Source organism: Ranitomeya variabilis, chromosome 1, assembly GCF_051348905.1.
Source record: "Ranitomeya variabilis isolate aRanVar5 chromosome 1, aRanVar5.hap1, whole genome shotgun sequence".
Lineage (NCBI taxonomy): Eukaryota > Metazoa > Chordata > Amphibia > Anura > Dendrobatidae > Ranitomeya > Ranitomeya variabilis.
The window spans coordinates 568,438,420-568,439,214 of NC_135232.1; positions in this window are offsets into that span (position 1 = coordinate 568,438,420).

Below are 795 nucleotides of genomic sequence, written 5' to 3' on the forward strand. Positions count from 1 at the left end.
TCTCATCATTCTTGGGATGATTCACTTGCATAAGAAAAAAGAAGAAGGCACTCACCGATCTAAAACTTTCTTGCTTTATTGAAACTTCGTTAAAAATTCATGGCCGGGAGAGTGAGAACAGGAGCCCCTGTGAGCAGGTGTGAACAACGACGGCCGTTTCGCGCTATACCAGTGCTTCTATGGGTCAGTATGTAAGAGGCCATGATGGCAGGAGAAATATACCCTGGCCACAGCATAATCTTCCTCCTCAAATCTCCTCCCACCATACAACGAGATACAAAATTTAAAACCAAATAAATCAAACATAATTAAAAACAAGACATTCGTTACACCATATGTCTAAGGATTACAATTATCATTAGAGCAGGAAAATAAATGCCCATATTCATAACACACAACATGCAGAGTTACATATCGGAAAAAAAGAAGAATCCCACCATCTATCGGCCAATGATAATCAAAACTGCGGGTTTTTATAAAGGAGAAAATGTTTCTACACCAGATCACAGAAAAAACGACATATCCAGTTTGTCATTAAACCCCACTGGGCCCATTGCGCTAGTGCGCATGATCCATTTTGCTTCATGTCTAAAGAGGAGATTGTTCCAATCCCCGCCCCGTGCAGGTAAGCTAACTCTTTCGAGTCCCGCAAATGCCAGGACATTGGGATTTCCTCCATGCACGTCTTTAACATGAGTAATCAATCTAGGAACCCCTTTGCCTGAAGTGATCGATTTATAATGTTCCCGGAACCGTACATACAACGGTCGTATTGTTTTTCCAATATAGTAATAC